Source organism: Saimiri boliviensis, chromosome 3 (genome assembly GCF_048565385.1).
Source record: "Saimiri boliviensis isolate mSaiBol1 chromosome 3, mSaiBol1.pri, whole genome shotgun sequence".
Classification (NCBI taxonomy): Eukaryota; Metazoa; Chordata; class Mammalia; order Primates; family Cebidae; genus Saimiri; species Saimiri boliviensis.
In genome coordinates, this window is record NC_133451.1 from 75,080,241 (window position 1) to 75,105,558 (window position 25,318).

The following is a 25,318-nucleotide window of genomic DNA, read 5'->3' on the forward strand; positions in this document are numbered from 1 at the left end:
CACTGGAGCCTGCAGGAAGCCAGCAAATCAGGAAGTTTGGACCTCTCACCTCCCTTCTAGCTCCTGTAATAGATCAAGTTCCTCACTGGTGGTTCTTACAGGAGCAGTCATCTTATTCTTTGTAGTTTTTGACTATTGCCCACTGCCGTTCTCCTGCCTAAAAGCCTCCTATGGTCCCACATGCCTGTTGTAAATCCCTTAGGCAATCATATATAGCTTCTTTACAATCTCTATATACCTTCTTGGATACAGAACACTTTTCAAATCCACAAGCATCCCCCTCTGTGTTGTATCTCCTGCCTTTTCATACTTTGTCCTTTGTCAAGAGTGGTCTTTGCTATCTTTCTTCACTTTCCAAACTCCTATTTATTTTTCAAAAACTACTTTAAATGCCACTCCCACTGTGAAAGTACTTCAAGTTGACATGCTTAAGGCTCCCTTTCACTTTCTTCCCTACTCTTAGAGCACTTAATACTTAGCGTTGTACTGGGAATTCTAGACTCCATGTATTTTCTTATACGTATGACTCCTTCATTTCACTGTAAATGGGAATCATGACTTTTAAAAGCATACCTTTTTAAATCCTAAGTCTTTGGACTAACTCCACATAAAGCTATACTAAATAAATGATCAGAGTACCAGCCAGGTTTGTGGCATTTCCAACCAGGGGGAAAAAAAAAAAAACCTTCAAATTCCTAAATATAATCAAGACAAGCTATTTCTCAGGCCCACGTTTTTAAAATTCAGTAAACTTTCAGAATATGCAAATGACAATAAAACTTCCCTTCCGCACATTAGAGTGACAGTTACAAGAAAATGACATAAAACTGCTCCCTGAGGAACCATCTCAAGATAACATTAGATACTCAGGGTTGTCACTATGAAGGGTACCATCTAAGTCATATTTTTTTCAGCTTTAGTAACAAAGATGGCACAGTTACCAGTATTTTTCATTATCATCCTTGCCTTCAGAACTTTATTTGGCCTGGCCCTGAGAGCAGAAAAGAATCTGTTATGAATGTTAAGCACATGATGGTAGAGGACTACTGAGTTTCAAGCAGATACGTATGAGGACATGGATTTGTAGTCCATGGGGCCCCACCTTCTCTGGGATAACAATGGAGCTGCTCCATCCCTGAATTTCCCTGTGTAAGCAACAGCCCTATCCCAGTTATTGAACACAGGATGAGCTACTTGCTCAAGTTCCATTCAGTCTCAGAGTCTGTCCCAGATACTCGGGCTAATGAGAGCTTTTAGAGTCTGTGAGAACCCTGAGGCAGGTGGGAGAAGTCAGGGTACTTCCACACAATTGATATTGCTGGAGTTTCCTCAGGTATATGGTATTGTAGGGACATGAGGCAGTCATGTTACTCTGCATGCTTATAGGAACAACTCTGGGTCAAATTAAGGTCCAAGCAAAGTCCATTGCCAATTCTGCAGGGCAGAAAATCATTCATCATCGCCAGTAAAAAATTTCCTACTTTCTGGCTTCTGCATGTATTCAGCTAGTCAAGTGTCAGCATAGAGCCCAGAAGTCATATGCTTTGTGGCTTTCATTTGACAACTGCATTTCTAAGCCTATGGTTGCAGGCAAGACAACATTTGTAATTGTCTTGTTGGCTCAGGGTAAAACAAATACACATTTAGATCACAACAGATAAATGTTTCCTCTGAATTAATCACACAAGGGAGGCCAGAAAACACACATCTATCAGGGAAATTGAATCTCACAGTGGCAAACCCACAAAGAAAACAGAACTTCTTGAAATAGAAGGAAATCATAGAATATTAATGGGAGCTCTTGTTAGGAAACCAGTCCATAAATGGCAGCAAATAGGTGAAGCTAACTGAGAATGCCTGAAGGGGAACGGCCGTCTCAGAGTCGTTGTTTCTGGTGAATCTGTCCCATTCCAGCTAGTAAGACCTCGCTGATTACAGTGCCAATATGATTTATTTTAAAATGTAACCTTGCAGGCCCACTGTATGCTTGGCATAGAAGACCATGAAACTGACTTCCATATCCTACTAGCAGGAGAGAGAAGCATAAGCTCTCTTGGTGAAAGGTCCTCACTATAGAAGCCATAAGTAGATTTTCCCCTTTTCTTCTAACACATATATTTTCTTCCGCACATCCAATGTTGTTCTGTTCAGAGAAGAGCTGGTTAAGTTTGAAGATGGTGGTGCAGAGCAGGGAGAGAATGGAGAAACCAGGTTTTGTAATAAAGCAGACTCTGTGTACAGAATTACTACCTAACCCCAGTACTGGCCCTTACAGTGGAAGGTGAGTAGAATAATCCATTATTAAATAATCTCAATGTTAGCTTAGCAAGCACATCAAGGGAATCCAGAAGAAGGTACAAAGAGTCCTTTACTTCAAGTTGGAGTAATTTGTCTAACTATACTGAGTTTTTCTGGAGGTTAACAGAAAGTGGTCTTTCAATTTAGAGGCCTTCAGGAATGACGGCATATGATTGTCCACAGGGAAAAACTCCCTCTCCTTTGGGTTCTTGCCCCTTCCTTTTACTTTCCTTACTTTCCCTTTGCTTCATTTCCCTTCCCTTCTCTATTCTCATAGGTCCACCTCTCCAGGGAAAAGACTCTAAGATGGAGATTTGCATTCAGGAACTTTATTGGGAAGTGCTTGAAGAACCACAGCTGTAAAGGGTAAGAGAAACAGGCCTGGGCAGAAGGAGAAGCTGAACTTGAGCAACAGAAGCCTCAGACAACTCCACAAGGAACTACCAAGCTGGATGGCCCTTCAGTAATGCCTCCAGTGAGTCCTGGCAGTGCCAACTTGATTAGAGAAGAGTTGTAACCTTGGGCTAAGTTGCTCCCTTCAAGCAAGGGCAACTTCTGAGAGAGGACTCAGCTGTGAGCCTTCAGCAGCCAATGCACTGTTAGCAGCTGGAGACGGAGTAATCCTGTTCTGAAGGGGAAATCTCAGTGGCCCATCACAGCTCCATTTGCTTTCCTTACTTTTCCCTTCTGTTTCCTTTCCTTCTCTTCTTTTCCCCATGATCCTGAGCCCTTGCATTCCTTTGATCTCCTTTCCCCAGTGTCCTGGTTCTTATTCCCTTTGGTTTATGGGACAAGTTTGTAAAAATTCCCTTCCATCTAGCTCCACTAGGATGGAGAAAGCCTACAGCCCAATCAACCTTTCACAGTGTTAATATGTAATTTCTCTTAAGAGATCTGCAGTAAATTTTCAAAAGAAAATTCTTCTTTTTACAAGAATATTCACTCTCACAACTCCTATTTGACATGATATTAGAAGTTCCAGCCAGAGCAATCATGCAAGAGAAGGAAATAAAAGGCATCCAAATACAAAAAGGAAGTCAGACTATTTCTCTTCACTGACAGTATGATTCTATACCTAAAAAACTCTAATGACTCTACCAAAAGGCTCCTTGAACTGATAACTGACTTCTATAAAATTTCAGGATACAAAAACAATGTACAAAAATCAGCAGCATTTCTATACACCAATAATGTTGAAGCTGAAAGCCAAATCAAGAATGTAATCCCATTTACAATAGCCACACAAAAAATAAAATATCTAAGACTATATCTAACCAAGGAAGTGAAAGACCTCTACAAAAACTACAAATGACTGCTGAAAGAAATCATAGATGACATAGTGGGAAACCATTCTATGCTCATAGACTAGAAGAACCAATATCATTAAAATGTCCCTGCTGCCCAAAGCAATCTACACATTCAGTGCTATTCTTACCAAACTACCAACATCATTTCTCAAAGAATTAGAAAAAAAAATTCTAAAATTTATTCAGAACAAAAAAGAGCCTGAATAGCCAAATAATTTCTAAGCAAAAAGAACAAACCTGGAGGTATCACATTATCTGACTTCAAACTACACTATAAGGCTACAGTAAAAAAAAGAGCAGGGTACTGGTAAAAAAAAAAAAAAAAAAAAAAAAAAAACCAGACACATAGACCAATGGAATAGAATAGAGAACCCAAAATTAAAGCTGCACATCTACACCCATCTGATCTTCAACAACATCAACAAAAATAGGCACTGGAGAAAGAACTTCATATTTCATAAATGGTATTGGGATAGCTGGCTAGCCATATGCAGAAGAATGAAACTGGACCCCAACCTTTTACCAAAAACAGAAATTAACTCAAGATGAATTGAGTATTTAAGTGTAAAATCTCAAACTGTAAGAATCCTAGAAGAAAAAATAGGAAACACCATTCTGACATTGGCCTTGGGAAAGAACTTATGACTCACTCCTCCAAAGCAATTGCAACAGAAACAAAAACAGACAACTGGTACCTAATTAAACTAAAGAGCTTCTGCATAGAAACAAACACACAAACAAAAACAAAACAACAACAACAATAACAAAAAACCTGCCAACAGTATAAACAGACAGCCTACAGAATGGGAGAAAATAGTAGCAAACTGTGCATCTGACAAAGATCTAATATCCAGAACCTATAAGGGACTTAATTCAACAAGCAAAAAACAAACAACCCCATTAAAAAGTGGACAAAAGACAGTAACAAACATATCTCAGTAGAAGACATACAAGCAGCTAACAATCATATGACAAACTGATCCACATCAGTAACCATCAAAGAAATGTAAAGCAAAAACACAATGAGATATCATCTCCTGCCAGTCAAAATGGCAATTATGTAAATTAGTTTATCCACTGTGGAAAGAATTTTGGAGATTTTTCAAAGTACTTGAAACAGAACTATCATTTGGCCCAGCAATCCCATTACTGAGTATATATCCAAAAGAAAACAAATCGTTCTACCTAGAAGACAAAGGCTCTTGTATGTTCATCACAGCAGTATTCACAATGGCAAAGACATGGAATCAACCTAGGTGCCCATCAGTGATAAACTGGATAAAGAAAATGTAGTACATATAATCATAGAATACTATATAGTCACAAAAAAGAATGAAATCATGTCCTTTACAGCAATTTGGATGCAGCTGGGGGCCATTATTCTAAGAAAATTAATGCAGCATCAGAAAACCAAATACTGAATGTTGTCACTTAGGAGTGGGAGCTAAACACTAGATACTCATCAGCATAAAGATGGGGAAAATCGACAGGGGGACTACTAGATGGGAGAGAGAAGGAGGAGATGGAAGGGCTGAAAAACTACCCATTGTGTATTAAGCTCATTACCTGGCTGAGGGGATCATTTGTACCCCAAACCTCAGTGCTATACAATATACCCATGTAACTAACCTGCACATGTACCTCATTAAACTAAATGTTTTAACTTATTTTAAAAAAAATTTTTTAATTGTAATTTTTATCTAAAGTCCACACTACCAAATGGGTACCATACATTACCTTAGCCTTAGTATACACCATGGGCCCAGTAGGAATTATTAATCTAAAAGTCTCCACTTCTTCCATCTTAAGACAAGAAACTACATGTCCTCTTTGAGTTGCCCTAACTTTGCATGTGCCATGATCATGGTTGAAGAAAAATAAGTGTTAACACATTAAGTGTCTTAAGTATCTTAACTGAATCAAAATATGAAAAGTAACAATATTATAACAGGTCTCATATATTAAGCATATGCTAAGCTCTGCTGCTGGATACTTCTAATATACTGTATCATCTAATATTTACAATATCCTTAACAGGACTATATTATCCCCATTTATAAGTAAGGAAACAGAAACTTAGAGATGCTATGAACTTGCCTGAGATGACACAGGTAGGAAGTGCTAAAGGCTGGATATGGAAGAAATGACTGGCTGTCACTAAGAGCCATATATCTCATCCATATGTTGAGCGGTCTCTTTGAGAAAACTGTCTAGTCAAGGGCCATATTCCTGTCCTCTTTGTCCCTAGGTAGGTCATGTGGCTAGTTCCACTTAAATGAATGTGAACAGAAGTGATAAATGTCACTTGGGCATTTGGCATTCTCCATTCTCTGCCTGCAAGCCATATGCAGTGGTCTCAGGACTTAGGGGAAGGCACAGCCATGAGACAGGAGTCCAGATCCATGAATCACCAAGTAGAGGAAAGCCAGCATCAACCGTGAACATTACATTAGCTATTTAAATGTGGTAACTATACTTTTGCTGTGCAAAGTCACTTTAATTTTGCGGCTTACTTCTTGTAGCAACTAGCATTACCCTAATTAGTACAGGATAAAGCCTAGACTTCCATCTATATAGTCATTTACTCATTCAACTAAACATTATTTGAGTAACCTCTACCAATCAAGTATATATTCAACACTGGGGATATAAAAATGCACATAACATAGTCACTTTCTTCTAGAAGTTCACGGAATAGTAAAGAAGAGATTATTCACAACATTATGGAAACGTTTGGTCTCATTTCTCCCCTATGTAGACATTCATAGGCTGACATTCATGTGGTGATCTTATTTGTACTTATTTTTCTAAACTTATTTTATTAATACAAATTCTTATGTGGATTTTCTGATAGAAAGACTTATTTAAGAAAAAAAAAAATCCCTGAAATCAATTCTGGAGAGGTGTTGCTTAAAATGTAAAGTCAGGCAATGTATTCAGTAATTACTAGTAACTGTCCTAAAAATAATATTTTGAGAGTTGGTTACTTTCATCCTATGCCTTCAAACACTGGTTGGTAAATAGGTTAAAAAATACATTAAGTGTAGGCTCAAGAAAAAGTGGCAATGTTTTTTTCTTAATCTCACTTTAAATTATACCTTCTTGTCAAAGGGAAAAGCCAAATAGAACAGAAGAGATAAAAGAAATGTATGTATACATATGAACGCATTCCTTACTCCCTCCACCATTTCACCACTTCCCCAATCTCTGAAGCTGGCCCAGAATACTCCCCTTTCCTGTTCTAATTGTTGCCACTGGTAGAAAACCCTTTTTTATCCTCCTATGTCTCATCCATCTTTCTACCTCTATCCATCCCTCCACATCCACTTGCATACCACCCTGCCTATACTCCAAGTACTCCAGCCTGTGCTATTCTTTTTCTTTTTTTTCTGGCAATTCTACATTTACCACACAGCTGTGATTAAGAACTTAATTGTTCTCCAAGCACTTTTTTTTATTATTACATTTATGTCTTCCAACGTGACTGCAGACTCCTTAAAGACAGAAAATGTGATCTGACTTTTTTTCTCCATGTGCCTAGGCATACACTGAGCACATAAATAGTCTAAAAAGAAATGCCTAATGAGCAACCAGCTGATTAACTGACCATTCCTGGGTGATCTCATGGCGCCATGTAAAAAGAAGTGTTTTAATAATATGCTGTTTTTAGCAAACGTTTAGCAACAGGACCGATGACAAGGGCTGAAGAAAGGCTGAAGAAATCCTAATTAAGAGCAAGGCAATCTTAGTTCTACTTCCATTTCAACACCTGTGTGGCCTTAGGTATAGAATTTACATAAGCATCTCTGAGTCTCACTTTCTTAGTCTTTAAAAAGGTAATAATAATACCTTCCTCTGAGGATCAAAACAGGTTTAACAGAGGTAAGCCCTTCAAAACTTTGGCTTTGTTTAAGGGATTTCCTTCTGTATTGAATTAGTGAGTAACAGAATCCAGTCATTCTTGTCCAAAGTAATTCTAATAAGCATCCTAGTAATGAATGACCAAAGAGGGATTCCCTCTCAGAACAAAGGAGCACTCCCTTCTAAATCCATACTTCTCCCAAAAGCAATTGACTAAATAAATGAAAGATGTGACGCATTTAAATTTGTGCCCTTTGCTTTTGCAACCTGATTCTGCTAACTGCTGAAAAGGCACCTCTCTAAGGGAACCAGGAGGGCAATGGTGGATTGTCTGGTCACAAGCCCAAGCTACGAACAACATGGAGAAGTATCTCCTGCCATGGCATTGCTCATTAATTGTCCCATATAAGGCGAGTCATGGGGGGAAGAGTGAGCTCTTCCAAGATGCAGCAGGGAGGCTACAGTGGCAGGGGGAGCCCAGCAGCAGGGGTCTCCTGCTGCTCTGTCAACAAGCTCCAGGCCTCACTGGGGGCCCTAGTCTCCCTCAGAGAGCTTTATTCTTCTGTAATCTGTGAGTCCCCCTCCTCTCATTAATGCATGTCCTGGGGTCTTCTCTTCAGAAGCTGAGGCAGCATTCTTCAAGACAGTTCTCCTAATTGATGGAGGAGCGCTGGGAGGTGCACATTCAAGCAGAAGCAAATGTTGACATAGTTCCTTTCCTTACCCCTCTTCTCAGCAATACACGCAAGACCCCTGGGGCACAGTTTCCTTGGATGTGCATTAATACTGGCTGCCTCCCTTTTTTATATTCAGTATCTCCATGGTCTCTTCATCACCACAGAGTGGGTTAGTAGCAGAGGCTCCAGGGTAAGCCTGCCAAGAATTAAACCCTGATCCTGTGTAAATTTGGGCAAGTTACTTCATTTTCTGCCTCCTGACCTATAAATTCAAAGTAACAGCATCTTCTGCACAGGGTTATTATGATAATTAAATAACATAATGTATGTAAAGCACTTCCAAGCACAGGCCCTGCCGTGTAAAATAAGTACTTAGTATCATCAATTATCCTCTTTGATCACTTATAATCTGGTTTCTGTTCATATCAATCCCATACAACTGTTCTCTCTCAGAAAATACTTCCGTATCCTCTTCCCATCATAATCCTACCATTTGATCCTTCTACTATTCCCTCTGCTGCTTTTAACCATGATGCATCAGTTTACATGACACCAGAATATGGAGCACTCTTTCCACAGGTCAAGACCGTACTTGGGACTTTTGTGCAAAAATTCAGAGTACTACAGACCACTTGGAAAATTCACCACTACCTTCCATTGTATTCTAACCTTGATGTGATCTGAAAGTATAAATCTGTATGAAAATCAGGGAAAAAATCCCCACTCTATCAATGACGGGGGAAAAAAATGCTGCAATGCGATTTTCAGCCACAATCAATCACTTCCATTGTTTCCCAACTGTCCTCACAAACTTAAGAAAAGAGCATACTTTGATCTGCTTTTAGCAGATACAAAATTTAAGATGAAAAAAGTGTTCTTCTACACATTTACTTAGCCACCACCAATAAATTCCCATTATAATTAAAGTGATAACTACTGGATTTTCCATTTCAAGACAATAGGTATGTCCAATATATTTCATTTCAAGACAGAGTCTTATTCTGTTGCCCAGGTAGGAGTGCAGTGGTGCAATCATGACTCTCCATAGCCTCAATCTTCTAGGCACAAGTGATCTTCCCACTTCAGCCTCCTGAGTAACTGGGACTACCGGTGTGTATCATCAAACCCAGCTAATTTTTAAATGTTATTTGTGGAGACAGGATCTCGCTATAGTTCCCAAGTTGGCCTCAGACTCCTGGGTTCCAGCCATTCTCCTGCCTAGGCTCCTCAAAGTGCTGAGACTTCAGGCATGAGGCACTCCACCCAGCCCAACCTCTCTCATCTTAAACATTACCCAAACACTTAAGGAAATAAGAATCAGAAATAGAAAGTCAACTTTCATTCATTTTGGAGACAGTTTTAATTGTGAACTAAATCATAACATGGCAGAAAGCAATAGAGAAATGGATGGCTCACCACAGAGGGGTTGGGACACAGCTAAGTGCTTGCAAAAAGAGGCACTAATGAGAAGTGAGTTGTGGAAATGCCCACAGAATCCAGACAGGCTAGGAGCACAAATGCCTTTGAAGGCGGGAAGAGGCTGGGTCTGGCTCCTGCTCTCTTAGCCCTTCAGGAGGAGGTAAGGGTCCAAACACAGAGAAAAGAGGTAGAAAGAAGGTCAAGTGGAGGTGACATATATGAGTGAAAACAGGGAGAGGAAACGAAAGTCAGCAGACTGCACAGAATGAGCCGCCAGATGATTGGAGGAAACTTCTCTAGCAATACAGAGCACGCTTCAGCCAAAATACTACAGATTCTGACATTTGAAAGTTCCTAATGAAAAAGCCATGTCATCCTAATGGCCCTTCAGTGAAGCCCACCAGTTGAAAAGTCCAATGAATGGACATAAAACCTCCCCCTCAGCTTTCCAAAGATTTTTTCTTAAATATGAATAGATAGTCAAGGACTCCAGATATTGGGAAAGTCAGCAATATTAAAGTGAGACAAGCAAATTGATAATTGAGAAAATAAAAGAAACTCACAAGAAACAGATACAATGCAGGAAAAAAAGAAAACTTCCAAGACACTCAAAAGTCTCAGGAATTCTGACTTTTCTCCCCAACATGCATAGGGATAGACACACTCTTGGCACCAGTCCAGTCCTGCATGGAGGATGTATTAGCATGTCTACTGGGAAAGGAAAAAAGTAAGTAGTTTAAAAGTAATTTTTTTTAAACTTGTATCTATGAAATTAAAACATGCTGCTATAAAAAGACTTTTTTCATAAAGTTATTTTAGTGATCTTCAAACCCAGCTAATTTTTAAATGTTTTTTGTGGAGACAGGATCTCGCTATCTTTTAAAATAGTGCTGAAATTTAAAAATAAGAAATAGCAAAAAGGGAGCAAGATCAGGTCAAGGAATTTACTCAGAAAGAACAACAAAATGACAAAGCAATAGAAAATAGGGCAGAAAACTTAAGAAAGTTAGAGGTTCAATCCAACCAATAAAAGTTCCAGAAGAGAGAACAGAGGAATCATTGATGGAGAAATTCCTAAATAAACAATCCAAGGAAATTTACAGAACTGAAAGACATTAAATTCTTGATTAAAAGATGAAACAAATAAATGAAAAGGTAATCCATACTGAGGACAGCACTGTGAAATTCAAGATTATCAGAGATAAAGAGATCTTAAAGTTTTCCAGCAAGGAAAAACAGGTCACAGGCAAAAGACGAGGAATAAGAAAAACATCTGTCTTCTTAAATGCAACAATGCAAGCTAGATGTCAATGTAGTCATATCTTCAACATTACAAGCTATATGTCAATGCAGTCATATCTTCAACATTACAAGCTAGATGTCAATGTAGTCCTATCTTTAAAATTCTGAGAGAAAATTATTTGCAACCAAGGATTCTCAATTTAGCCAAACTATTAATCAGGTATAAAGGTAGAATAAATACGCTTTTTCAAACATTGGAGTCTCAGAACATTTACCTCTCATGACTTCTCAGGAAGGTAAAGAAGGATGAATACAATACATACATACAAAAAAAAAAAAAAAAAAAAACCCACAAACACCCAAAAACTAAAAACAATGAATACAATACATACATACTAAAAAAAAAAAAAAAAAAAAAAAAAAACCCACAAAAAAACAAAAAGTAAAAACCCGGTGTGGCATCCTGAACATAAGAGACAGAAGCAAAGTGAATTAGGCAAACACCAGTCTGTAACATGATCCAGGAGAAACTAATCTAGGATGAAAGAGTAGCTGAAAGGTACAGGTGTCTCCAAAAAAGTGGATATGATAGATTATTTGACAGGTTTGATTATCAGAAAAATTTTAAGAAAGACATTTGACAGTGCTGTTGTAGGGTATGGGAAGAGTTGGGCCAGAGATTTAAAGGCAGTGAAGCAGATTTTCAAAAAGAATAAGGCAGTTATTACATCCAGGAAAAACAGAACGTTATAAAATAAAGCTATGAGATCATAGCCTATTATTTACCTCGTAAAAACAAAACACAAAATATCCCCATGAATATGGATTTAACCAAATATTTTTAAATAACTATATTTAAAGGATATAGGAGGTGAGGGATAGGGTATGACACTAAAGATTCCAACTTCATAATATAGGAAGTCAAAGAACAAGAAATGAGCAGTAAGCAGTTTATTACTGTTGGAGAATGGTCTTGAGTTGGGACAAGGAAGAAGGTGACTGCTATTTTTGTATTTTTTTTTTTTTAGTACTTTTTGGCTTTTATAACCATGTGCATGTCTTTGTATGATAAATTTTTAAATTTAATTTTAAAAATTGGATAAAATTATAGTATAATTACCCTTGTACCCTTTCTTTTCTGCTACTTAAAAATTTCTAAAATGTACTGCAGAAATTTTTTGAAACCCTCTCCATTGGAACTAAGCTATGCATTTGTACTAAGCTTATTTCATTTAAAAGATTTAGTTATAAATTATTAATTCCTCCCCTCATCTATCCTTTCTACCTACAGATTACCAAAGTCCAAAGCTCTCTGTAGCCATCTTTCTTTTTTATATCATTATTATTCACTCATGACTCTAGGTGTTTAGAAGTGACACAGAATACAGAATATCTTTAAGACAGAGGATCACAGAAATCACATAAGAAATCTCCTTCCTCTTATTCCATTCCCCATTGCTAAATCAGGAAAGAAATGTTGGCATTTGTCCAGAACCATCTACCACATGACCTTAAAACTTTCAGCAGTGATGCTTATCATTTTTATCATACTATCATTAGGATTAATTATACACTCTAAGGACTGCGATAAATAAATACTGGGAACTAGCAATTTTCTAGGTGCCATGGCTAACATGAAGTTAGAAAGGATTCTCCCAAGAATTTATCAGAAGGACAAAAAAAAAAAAAGTAAAGGTTAAATCAGGGATTCTGAACTACTTTTCTCCCCAGTATGGCTAAGGGATAGAGCACTCTCCATGACTCAGAGACTCACCAGTCACCTCCCCTTACCCAAGTGGGGCATAGTCGCCTCTCTTCTAGTGGAAGAAGAGAGCTAAATAGCCTGAAAAAAACCCCCAGGTAATTCTAGCAGGCCCTGTGTCCTGCTGCCCTCCACTCATAACTGTTTCCTTTGCTCGCCTTCCCTCTGCACTTTGCTCCTCTCATTCAACTGAGATAACTCATCTAGAAATCAAATTAAGAAGAAGGTATGTGTCACCATGGAGCAGAAGATAAGAGCTCAGAGCAACTAGGACATAGAACATTTTACAACCTGCCTCCACCACCTCATGCCAAGACTGATGTTGAGACCATGGAATGATTACAAAAAGAGGGACTATAGCCTGCAGGAGACAACTTCTGACAGTTGTCCCATCATCAGCCCAGACACAGGACTCCCATTTCCCTTCCCCAGCCCAAATCCAACAAGGGACTCAGCACTTTCTCACTCTCTCTCCCTAGCCCTTCCCATACCTGCTTCCTAAACATACTTGAGTGCTTTGGTTAATTATTAAAATAGTAATAATAAGAGCCAACATTGACTAAACTCTTACTACAACTCAACATTTTGTGAAACAAAATTTCACGTCATTTGAGATTTCGTTCACAACATTTAGATATATGAAGAACACAAACATAAGGTGGAAGGTTTTCCAGCACTTTCACAGATTCGTGTTCTAGCCTAAGGCAAATCATACACAATTTCACATGGCTTTTTGTTTTTTCACCTGCTAAACAAAAAGAGCAAAGAGACACTCAGATAGGTCTCTGGCCCCCTTCTTTACAGGCCCCTTCTTACCCTTTACCCTCAATGATTCTATCAGAATAACTCTGACTTTTAGACCATGCTAACTTCCACTGTAAGACTGCATCTGAAACACACTTGAAAATGGCAGGTAAGGCTCCTTTCAACTCTAACAAGACCTTCACTCCGACACTGCTTGTCAACCAGTCACCTCTTGGCTTAATGTTTCTCCTAGGCTGACTGCATGGTCTATACACTTACGTCTATGTTAGATATGTCTGTCTGCTCTGATTCCTTAGAATATAATACAGGGCACTGCTATCCAGCCTGGTTCAACCTTTCTCTGCATATTCTACCCCATCTAATTATCCCCACCCCACCTCACAACATACCCTTTGCATTAGTCACTAAAGCACCTGGCATTAGCTCATCATTCCAGGTTATTTCATGTCTCTATGCTTTTGCTGATGCTATTTTTTCCTACTCGGCATGCCTTCTGTCTACGAATGTCCGTTTTGAAAACTCATACTCATCTTTTAATGGTCAACCCAAATACCACTTCCTATATGAAGCCTTTTCTGATTTCTTCTGGAAGGATTAATTACTCTTGTTTTTGTACTCTCTATATTAAAATTATCAATTATCAAACACAGTTCACTGCTTATATATCTGTTTCCTATACTACTTTAGATTCGGGGAGTACATGGGAAGGTTTGTTACATCTACCGATTGCATGATGCTGAGGTTTGAGGTCATCACCTAGGGTCCCATCACCCAGGTAGTGAGCACAGTACCAGTAGGTAGTTTTCAGTCCTTGCACCACTTCCTCCTTCTCTCCCTGCTTCTACCAGTCCCCAGCGTCTATTGCTCCCATCTTTACATTCATGAATACCCCATGTTCAGCTCCCACTTACAAGTGAGAATATGAAGTATTTGATTTGGTTTCTACTTTAATTCACTTAGGATAATAGTCTCCAGCTTCAAAGCATATTTATGAGTGACAATCAAAGTAGTTATTATTACCAACTCCCTGACTTTTTTATTTTTAAAACAGATTAAAAACCTGAGGCTTGGAGGGGCTACGTATCTTGACTGGTACCAAAAGCTTTGTAAGTGATAGGCACTATGTTTCTTGGTATCTACAGCAGATGCTGTGGCTGTCTCACACATCTCTCCTTTATTAGGTCAGTTTATCCTTCTCTCAGCAACCTGTGGCTGTTGCTGCTAACAGCCCATAGCTGGACTTCTCTCCAGAGAATTTCTCTCTATGTTAATCCTTGGGAGATTATATATATATATATATATATATCTACCCCAAGGGCCTCCCACAGTGAATGACTGGCTGATACAGGGGTACCAAAGCCCAGCCACCTTGGTGACATTCAAGCTCCAAAGTTCCCTGTGCAATCAGGCTAAGACTAGACTTCAGCTGAAACACATCTTTGCTTATCTTGGTTCCCTCCCCATCCTATTCCCTCACTTCCTCACAGGTCCTTGCACATCCCTGTCTCTATCAAACCTAACCTCAGACAAGAACTACGTTTTATGATTCCAAGTCCAGTGGCTTTCCCACTGCAGAGTGCTGTGTGGCTAAGCAAATGTGGAAGATGCTGGATACTAGTCTTTTACTTATCAATGCTGGTAACCTGATTCAGGATAGCCATTTTTTCTCTATCTCAGAAAAATCATGTAAATGTGTTTCTCAGTCTATCTTATGGTTATGTCTGTGTCAAATAAGGACAATGATGTTATGCTGTTATATACAAACATTTAAGTATTTCAATTAATATGTTGTAGTGGGATTTTATTTCACATTAGATCATTTGCTAATTATAAAAATGTTATAAATCCAAAGTGCATATTAAAGAAACTCAAAGGTCTCTGAAATTAATGTCTCATTTTATGGCAGTATATAAAATAATTCATCAGCTCAGAAATAGCTGCCTACAAAATGATATCATTATTACCTTCTAAGTTTTCCCATACTATTCTCTTCCTTCAGGTCTAAAATGAAGTAAATTTTATAAACTTTAATTTTCCAAAAATTTTCATGAAAACCACAGTTTATTCTGTTAGCAAGTATCCCTGGGAAATGATACCTGTATCAGCCAAGGTCTAAGTAGGAAATCAGAAACCACTTTACATCTAAAACAGAGACTTTAACAACAGAGAATTGGTGGTACAGGCAATGGATCAAATAGGAAAAGTCAGGCAGCCCAGAGATTATCAGTAGCAGAAAGCCAGTACCTCCTTCCCAAGCTACAGGCATAAAGGGAGGTGGCAGACATTGAGGTCATGCAGACATTGAGGTCACCTGGAGGAAGCTGGGGGGCCCTGGCTTCTCTCACCCTCCCACCTTCCAGGACCTTCCATTGGTTAACTCCTGCCAGAAATCAACTGACAAGGAGGAGGATGAGAATCAATCTAACCTGCAAGGTTTGATCCTACTGTTAACGGGGGCAGAAAAGAGGAAAGGCAAGGCAGGCATGTGCAGGCAAACAGGACCAGGATTAACACATTGCCAAGGTGCAATTGCAAGAAAGAGCATCAGAAACAATAAAAGGCCCCCATCGGAGAAGCAGCATACGTTGCTGGTTGCCTGGAATTCTAGCACCAGAGAACAAAACAAGGGGGAGTCTTGTCTTTGATTTTGCAGCTAATGAAATTATAAATCAAAACCACAGGGCAAGCCTTCCTACTCAGGTTTGTAGCAGCACTCATGAGTATTTCAGGAAAGCTCACTAGCATCATTAGGATCAGCTTGAGGAACAGTCTAGGCAGCTTTGCATAAAAGTGTATTTCCTATCAAGCAGAAGAAAAACGTATCCAGTTTTTTTTTTTATCACTGCGTTCTTTTTTTCATCAGCTAACCTCCAAGCCCTTCCATAAAAATGTAAATATTTGCTGCCTATCTGCTATGGTAAGCTTATTTAAAGGATTACTGATCTTAAAAATATGTTTCTACATTTTTTGGGTGAAATTCATAGTGTGAATACTACATATTATAATTAATGCTTACAATGATACCCCTTATTAAAATAAAAGAGAGTTGCTTCAAGCATCAATTTTTGAAGCAAAATATTAAATTTAGTAGAGAAAAGTCTATTGTGCAAACTGGAAATGTACTCATTAGCAAAATAAATCTAATGCTTTTTTGAATTAATTTTTACCTGTTTTTATTTCATAGGTAATATAATCAGAAACAGAAATGTAATTAGAAACTGTGTTATGAACAATCAGGATTTGTGGAAAGCAGAAAACCTGAAAAATACAGCAACTGTCATAATCCCACTAGCACAAATACTGTTAGCATATTCATGTTCTAGTCACAAATCATTTATTGACATCCCCAAATGAACTAAGTCTGGTGCAAGACAATGCACAGTCTCAATTTGATTCTAAGTCTAAATTAAAATCTCAGTTGTTGATAGCACATGGGAGCCGTAGGGAAGAGAAGCAAGAAAAATAACATATTCGCTACCCTTCCCACCATACTTCAGTTGACTCAAGAGTCTGGGTCCAAGGAAACCCACCACATCTGTGGATGCCATATACTGTAAATCAACTGTCTGGTTTCCAACAGAGATTCCCATCTCCAGTCAGAATCATATTTCGCAAGCTCCCTAAGTAGCCTCCTAAGAGAAGGAGATCCCTACAGGAATGAGAACTGAAGTTCCATTAAAGAAAATCTTTCTCACCTTCTTACTTTAGTTCTCCTGCCTTATCCTTAAAAATGTTTGAATCTAACAAAATTACTTCTAAAAGATGAAAGCCCAAAGGTGTCCCTCAAAACCTAGAATCCGTGTCATATAATTTAGTGTCAAATAATTCCGTAATGTTTTACTATTCCGTATTTTTACATGTGTATTTTTTCTCAATTCTCATCAAGATTATAAACAAGGTGGCCAAGGTCAGGTCTCAGATTCCCCTGTTATCCACCCCAACCCCACCCACCAATCACCCAGTACATGCTCAATAGATATCTTTGATATGAGTAACTCTAATTTCAAAATAAAACCCAAATTGCTACATAAAAATTACAAATGACACTCTGCAACACACTTCACTGGATGTTTACATGGCTTTTTTCCTGACTTTACCCAGGCCCATGCTCACACACCAGATCCCCAGAGAGACCTCCTTTGGCTATATATCAGAGACCTCCCCACCATTCTCTACCCTTACCTTGCTTGCTTTCTTTTCATAATACCATGGCTGCCTGCTAGAGTGTTGAACACATTCCCCATTGGAATGTGAGATCACAGAGCCAAAGCCCTCGTCTTTCTTATTCACTGCCATACCCTATGCCTAGAACCGAACCTGGTTCATAGTGACACTCGAGTAAGTATGTATGGAGCTAATCAGTATGTGAATGAAATTTGTTATTTGCACATGAAAAATTATATTTAAAAACATAAAAGCAAGGAATTGGCCTAGAAAATATTTTAAATACCATTAAAACCTTTAATTCTTTTCTTTAAATTTTATATATGAAGGTCAAATAAGTTAGACCCCACTAATTGACTATTGTAAAAAGTTCAAATGACACAAAGGTATAAAGTAAGCCCAGGCATCCTGAAGAGTTTGGGGTATATTCTGAAAACTTTTCTCTATGTACATGCAAACATAATAAATGATAACTAATGGGTAAAAGATTGTAAACATCTAATCCTTTTAAAGATAATCCTTTGAAACTCAATCTTTTATAAACATCAAGGTTTCTAATAACAAGATTCCTTTATTTTTTAATCCATAAATCTTAAATATTTACTCTTTGGGTCTCAGTTTCTTCATTATAAAGTGAAGATAAATAATAATTCATAGGATTGATAAAGAAGATATATGACAAAATATATTTAAAGCACTCAGCATAGTGTTTGCACACAGAAAAAACAAAGTAGGTAAAAGATAAAAGATATGTAAGTTTCACCTCGAGAAAGTAGAGGTGAAAGATGCTGCTTGGAAAATAAGGCACCTCAGGTGAGTTCTGAAGGACCATTGAGCATCAGCCAAACTCGGGAACTAGAAGCTGAAGGTCATTTTAGGCTGAAGGAGGAGCAACTTCCTCATACAATAATTTTAGCAGCGGGCATCCTTGAGGAAGGAACCAGGGTTGTGGAAAACATCTTAAAGGGCTGCTCTGCAAAGGCAAGGCAAAGCCACAAGGCCATTGTCTGCAAGAAGACCTCAAAAGGAAGCTAAATTGCTTGGCATGAAATATAAACCAAAAACTGCAAGTGGGTGAGAGCAGAGAAGAGAGGGGACATAAGAATGAGAAAACAGAAGACTTGGTAGGCAATGGAAGGAAAATCCTGATAATTATTTGAGTCTAGAATCAAGCTTTGTTTTACATATAATTACAACATATTTTTGCACACTTTGAATGCATAATGAATTTTTAAGAAGGAAGCTATCACATAAATTTTATAAAGTACTTTGATAGTTCAGAATTTTCCAAGAGTTGATGGCTGTATTAGCATCCTATCGTTGCTGTAAGAAATCACCATCACCACAAACATAGGGGCTTCAAACAACACAAATTTATTCTCTTACAATTTTAGATATCAGAAGTCTAAAGTGACCCACTGGGCTGTGGTCCTTCAGGAATTTTTAAGGATAATCCCTTCTCTTGCCTTTTGTAGCTTCTAGTGGATGCTGGCATACACTGGCTCATGGCCCTGGTTCACTCCAGCCTCTGCTGTCGCACTCCCTTCTCTATATCTAACACTCCTGCCTCTCTCTTACAAGGACCCTTGTGATTCATTAGGCCCACCAGACAATTCAGTATAACCTCCCTATCTGAAGATCCTTAACTTAATCATATCCAAAAAGTACCTTTGGCCATGTAAGGCAACGTATTCACAGGTTCCAGTGTTTGGGACATGGACATTTTGAGAGGAACCATTATTCCACTTGCCACAGTCACCCTTTCAGGCAACCATGTCATGGAATATAACAGTACTCACATATTAACCACTCATTGCTCTGAGGGGCTAATATAAAATGCCTTATCAGACTGCATTATTCACAGTCCCAGCTAAAAAGAGGTAAAAATACCTGATAGACTTATATTTCTCTGGTAGAGTCCTGCCCAATATTGATATTTATTTATTTACTTAATTTCCTGTTATTTTTTCTTGTACAGTTAGAGAATTTTTAAAAATATGCATAAATAGGTTATATAATCCACACAAGTAATAAAGGAGTCATCATTACAAAATGTTAAATATTTATTGCCAAATGGGTTATTGAGTGTGACAGGACTGAGAATCGCTGAGTTAGAGAGTTAAATATTTTTAATGAGCTAAGTGGAGCTGGAAAACCTACCAAATGTATTTTAAATCTGGTTATGGCAGTAGCAGCAAATCTGAAATTGAAGGTAAATATTCTACAGGAAATATTCCTGTAAAATAGACAGACATGCTTCCAATGTACTGCAAATGTTACAGAACTTCGGTCTTAGCTCTGCATTCCTTCCCTCTCAGACCTGCCAGCCCTCTCCTCACCCTCTGCTTCAGGCCCTGAAGGCATAGAGAAACTGACAGATAATGAAGCACTCCCAGCTGCAGGAGCACAGACAACTGGGTTCTTTACTATTTCATGAAGCATGGCAAAGGGAAAACATGGCTTGGCTGATAAAGGCTCTTATATTAGCGTAATGATGGGTAGGGAGGCAGAGGCCAGGGAAAAGGGGAGGTCAGTGAAAAGACAGGAGGATAGATACCTCAGATGGGGAATAGGGAGTCCTGAAAGCAAGAATGGGGCCCACTGGGCTCTTCTGAGTTGCATTAAACACCTTAGGCTATTTTTATTAATATATGAACTGTCAATTTAAAAAAAATTTTTTTAATTCAAAATGGATTTTTAGGGAAGGATAGGAGAAGAACACAACAAGGAAGCCAGAAAACAACCTCGAGTAACTTCAGACACACTCCCAGAGACTGGAAGGTCATCTCAGTACAGCTCTAGTATGAGTTATGTGAATTCTCTTCAGCTGCAGGATGCCCCTGTGCTCTCCATTCTGGGCTCAAAGTTTATAGTGAAGCAGTCCCTTCCCCACTGCTCTTGCCTCCAGCAACCACAGGTATCTGTTCATCATTTTGGTCTTTAGGTTCCAGTCTCTCTCTGTGTCTATGTATTTCCTGATTTGTTCCCGTTCCTTCTCTCCCTGCATCCTTCTCCTCCCTCTCCTCCCTGACACTGCATCGAACAGAAGGCGTGAAGTACAAGAAAACCAACAGGTCATATCTTCCCACTAAATTAATTCAGCTCCCAGCCAGTCTATGTACGGCTGTACTGAGGTCATGAACCTCGTAGGTACCATCAGGATAGTGGAGTCACGTCAACATCCAATGAGCGTGACGATCTAACTGTGGGCTGAGTCAGCCAAGCAGTACTAGACTTTATAGTTCATGGACATGGGTAGGTTCTGGAGTCAAGCTGTTTGGATCCTGCCTCTGTCAATTATTAGCGGTTACCTTGGACAAGTTATTCAATATCTTTAAGCCTCAGTTTGTTCAGCTGTAAAATGGGGAGGATGGGAAATAATAGATCTTATTAATAAATTATTTGCAGAGGTAACTGAGATTGTTGGAACCCTCTTAAATTCTGTGCCTGTCTCACTTACCTTACCTTAAACCCAAACCTGGTCATGGTTCTGGAGGTTCTGGACCCATCAATACAGAATCCTATCATTTACATGTTCAAGTCCAGATTTTCCTTGCTACTTCTCCCTTTTGTGAATATATTAATATTTCTCCCTCCTATTTAATCCCTACATTGGTTGTTTTATGATTAGGTATGGATGTTTGAGAATGTATTTTGGCCTGAAAGATTCATGTTTGGAATAATATATGAACTTGGACTAACGTAATTATGTAGGAAGCCAACATATTCATGTGTTAATATCTATCCTTCATTTCATCTTAATAGAAAATTATTCTTAGCTTAAATAGAATGTAGAACTGTCATTCTGTAAGTCCAGGAACTCTTTGGAAATGCAAGATTGTATGAAATGGAATTATCATTTACTAAAAAGTATTAATGTCATAATGCATTGCAAGAAAATAAGTTTAAAACAAGGAATATTTGTTCAAATTAATTTTGTTGGAGCCTAATATGTTTCAAAGAAAATCTGAACCATAATTAATGAATTTGCCAAATAGAATATGTTTGCAAGACAGCCCAGGGTTGAGCTCAGGTAAAACATAAGGACTTTGAACTCCTTAGTGAAAATAGTAGCATAGTATCCCATAGATTACAAGTCAAAGACTTCAGTGCTACTAGGGGCTGGGAAGGTAGTGAGAGGCTTGAGTTGGAAAGGATCAGGAATATAACATGAAAATGTGAGGACTGTGGTTAACTGCAGGTGCCTTGCCCTGTTTAGAGGGAGTAGGTATCCCTCATCATGGTTGATCATTAGCATTTGGAAATCCATGATAACTTTCCAGATATTCCAATTTTTTAAAACAAGCCAGAAATACAGGTATTTATGTGAAAACACTCACATTTAAAATATTGGCTCAGTATTTTTTAAAATCATTCAAATGGGCAAAATAAAACATAACTAAATTGTGAATTTTTTTTTTTTTTTTTTGAGATAGGGTCTCACTCTGTCACCCAGGCTAGAGTGCAGTGGCATGATCATAGCTTACTGTAATCTCTAACTCTTGGACTCAAGCAATCCTCCCACCTCAATCTTTCAAGTAGCTAGGACTACAGGTGTGCCACTATGTCTGACTAATTTTTTTAAATTTTGTTGCAGAAATGGGGTCTTGGCTATGTTGCCTAGGCTAATCTTGAGCTCCTGACCTCAAGTAGTCTTCCCACCTTGGCTATCCAAAGTGCTGAGATTACAAATGTGAGCCACTGCGCCCAGCCTGATTTTCTAATCTCTGCACAGAGAATGATATTTGTCATAAGAAGTGGGAGAAATGAGATGGATTTTCACTCTTCTTAAATCTTATCTTGGACATTTATGAGGAATTGAAGATTTTCTTTATGAAAACCTTTGTTTTAATTAACCTAAAATAAAGGAGGTAGAGACACAAAATTAAAATTTTGACCTCATAACAGTCTGACCAGCTTTTCTGAGTTGTGACATGAGTTTTCCAGTTGTCAGTCCCTTCAAGAAGAAAAAAAAGTTGCATCACATTTGGGTGGCTTTACAGCTCCTTTCCAACATTTCCCAGCAAAACCTCACCTAGATCCCACCTCCAAGAGTGACTGTCATTCCAAAACACTGGGTTTAACTTACAGTTTAGAAATGCACTCTAGAGGATGAGCTTGAAGAAACTTGCTGAAACTCAGAGAACCACAGGGGAACTGGGAAGTGACTATGTTGAATATTTAACAAGGTGAGCTGTACTCTGAGGCACTATTATTTTTCCTTTGCTCCAGAAATACAAGGTAAATGCTTAGAGCAATCCAGCTTGGGCCTTCTCACAGAATTTACAAGAATACACCTGTTCTTTGCTGAAGAGGACTTCTAAAGCCATTGGCCTACACCATTCCTGAAGCCCACTCTTCTGAGTTTGAGATGCCTCGCTGTAACTTAAGCAAATCTGAGCATGCAGTCTATCTTTGGGATGTCTCAGGATATTTGAAAATTAAGGAAGAGAAGATGGAAGTGAAGGAGATCCTTGATGGGAGCCAGTGGGATATGCGGGGAGTACACACCTCGGTAAGATTTAGGTTGCTCTTTAGCAAGGCAAGGGAAGAGAAAAGGTATAAGACAAAAAGTGAAATGACTTTAATTTCCATTTAACACATGCTATCACATTAAAAAATCTATGGCACATTGGACCCTATAAAGATATACAATTATTATTTGTCAATTACAAACAAAATTTTTTAAAAATGTATGATGTATTCTCAAAGTCTCAGACCCAGGCTCATAGTCTCCAAACACTAGTCAATATAACACAAGTTCAAGAAGAATAAAAGCACTGGACACTGGACAGCCTGTCCCCTGGAGCTCATGGCAATAGAACTTGACTTACATTGCTAAAATGCCAAGTTTGTCCTTTTGGGTCTTTTTATGGCTAAAATTCAAAGAGATGACTGTAAAAATTAGTGTCAGTCTGTCTAATACATAGCCTTTGTTCTTTTGAATAATACTTGCCTCAAAAATTTCCCTCTATCTAGAAAAGTTAATTAGTATTTTTTAATTAACCAAAATATTAACATGTTAAGTCAGCATTTTTTCTGGGAAAAAAAAATAGAAATAATAGACTCTCCTAAAGTCCCTATTGTTGTGAGTCTGTAGAGAGGATCTCTAACTTTTAAATTCAGCTTGCTTGTTTTATCACTTTTATTCAGGCAGCATCTTCCAGAAAGCCACTGGGCACCTTTCACAAGCCGCAGAAAGATAACATTGGTCTAAAGATAATATAGGCTCTGCTCTAGGGAGCCTGATTCGCTTTCTATCTCCTGTCAGGAGCTTTAAGGGCAATTGTGACCACCAGAAAGCTGTGACTTTTATTTTCTTTTAAGGTAGATTCAGTGTTAAGACCCTTATAGTGATGAAAAAGGCCCAAATTACTCTTTCTAATGACAGTAGGAACTGCAAGGAAGGACTGGAATTTAACTCTTGGGTGCTATAAACTCATCCCTGCAAGGAAAGACTTGAATTTAACTCTTGGGTGCTATAAACTCATCCTCTGGTTTCTACTTCTTGACTTGTCCAAATCTAGTTGCTACATTAAAAACTTCCCTGAAAAAAAAAAAAAAAAAAAAAAAAAGCTCTTCCGGTCTTAGGAGCTTCAGGAAGCGCAGCTTAGGTGCAGACATGGCCAAGTCCAAGAACCACACCACACACAACCAGTCCTGAAAATGGCACAGAAATGGTATCAAGAAACCCCGATCAGAAAGATACGAATCTCTTAAGCGGGTGGACCCCAAGTTCCTGAGGACCATGCGCTCTGGCAAGAAGCACAACAAGAAGGGCCTAAAGAAGATGCAGGCCAGCAATGCCAAGGCCATGAGTGCACGTGCCGAGGCCATCATGGCCCTCGGAAAGCCCAAGGAGGTTAAGCCCAAGATCCCAAAGGCGTGTGTCAGCCGAAAGCTTGATCGACTTGCCTACATTGCCCACCCCAAGCTTGGGAAGCATGCTCGTGCTCGCATTGCCAAGGGGCTCAGGCTCTGCCGGCCAAAGGCCAAGGCCAAGGCCAAGGATCAAAACAAGGCCCAGGCTGCACCTCCAGCTTCAGTTCCAGCTCAGGCTCCCAAAGGTGCCCAGGCCCCTACAAAGGCTTCAGAGTAGATATCTCTGCCAATGTGAGGACAGAAGGACTGGTGCGACCCCCCGGGGCTGCCATCTGCATGGGGCTGGGGTCCTCCTGTGCTATTTGTACAAATAAATCTGAGGGAGGAAAAAAAAAAAACTTCCCTGCATGGGCCAGGCATGGTGGTTCACCCCTATAATCCCAGCACTTTGGGAGGCTGAGGCAGGTGGATCACGAGGTCAAGAGATGGAGACCATCCTGGCCAACATGGTGAAACCACGTCTCTACTAAAAATACAAAAAAAATAGCTGGATGTGATTTTACATGCCTGTAGTTCCAGCTGCTCAGGAGTCTGAGGCAGAACAATCGCTTGAACCCAGGAGGCAGAGGCTGCAGTGAGCCAATATCACGACACTGCACTCCAGCCTGGAGACAGAGTGAGACTCCACCTCAAAAACAAAAACACTTCCCTGAATTACTGTTATATAGCATCTGACTCTTTCTTACATTCCTCCAAGGGAACATGGATTATTCTTGGACACTCTGGAGGCTTAATGCAAGAAACACATGGCCAAAACCAAGGAAGCACAAGTGAAAAAGCACAAAAGTTGGATCAGATACTTGAGAGAAATAGAGCAAAGGCTCTGAGTCATTTGTGATGGAAAAAAGGTAAATGAAAATTGATTCGGTAACTGTGCTCCTTGGTTTTTACCCAAATGAGTTGAAAACACATCCACACAAAAACCTGCACATAGATGTTTA

At 38.9% G+C, this 25,318-nt stretch overlaps 1 protein-coding gene and 1 pseudogene across 3 annotated transcripts in view; one reads left to right on the plus strand and one right to left on the minus strand.

The window, feature by feature from the left end:
* RASGEF1B (RasGEF domain family member 1B) overlaps positions 1-25,318 on the minus strand; it is a 623,038-nt gene that overhangs the window by 453,718 nt on the left and 144,002 nt on the right. The window lies entirely within an intron of this gene.
* On the plus strand, positions 24,118-24,711 carry LOC120363605 (large ribosomal subunit protein eL29-like; annotated as a pseudogene).